Source organism: Larimichthys crocea, chromosome XVIII (assembly GCF_000972845.2).
Source record: "Larimichthys crocea isolate SSNF chromosome XVIII, L_crocea_2.0, whole genome shotgun sequence".
Lineage (NCBI taxonomy): Eukaryota > Metazoa > Chordata > Actinopteri > Sciaenidae > Larimichthys > Larimichthys crocea.
The window spans coordinates 14302295-14302599 of record NC_040028.1 but is presented as its reverse complement, the minus strand read 5'-3'; positions in this window follow the sequence as shown (position 1 = coordinate 14302599).

The window sequence follows — 305 nt, the reverse complement described above, 5'->3', positions numbered from 1 at the left end:
CAGAGTGGAACAGGTGACAATGAGCAGATTAAGAATAGGGCACAGTAGATTAAATAGCACACTCAACATAATAGGCAAACATCCAACTGGTCTATGTAGCTGTGGGGGGAGAGAGACAGTGGAGCATGTGATGGTTGAATGTCAAGGATATGAAAGGGAGAGGGAAGAGATGATGGCAGGGTTGAGGAGGACAGGAGCAGTGGAGAAAAGCTTCAAAAGTATAATAGAATGTGGGAAATGTAGAGAAGGGAGGAAAATCATAATGGGGTATCTGGTTTCAACTGGGTTAATAAAAAGAATTTAAA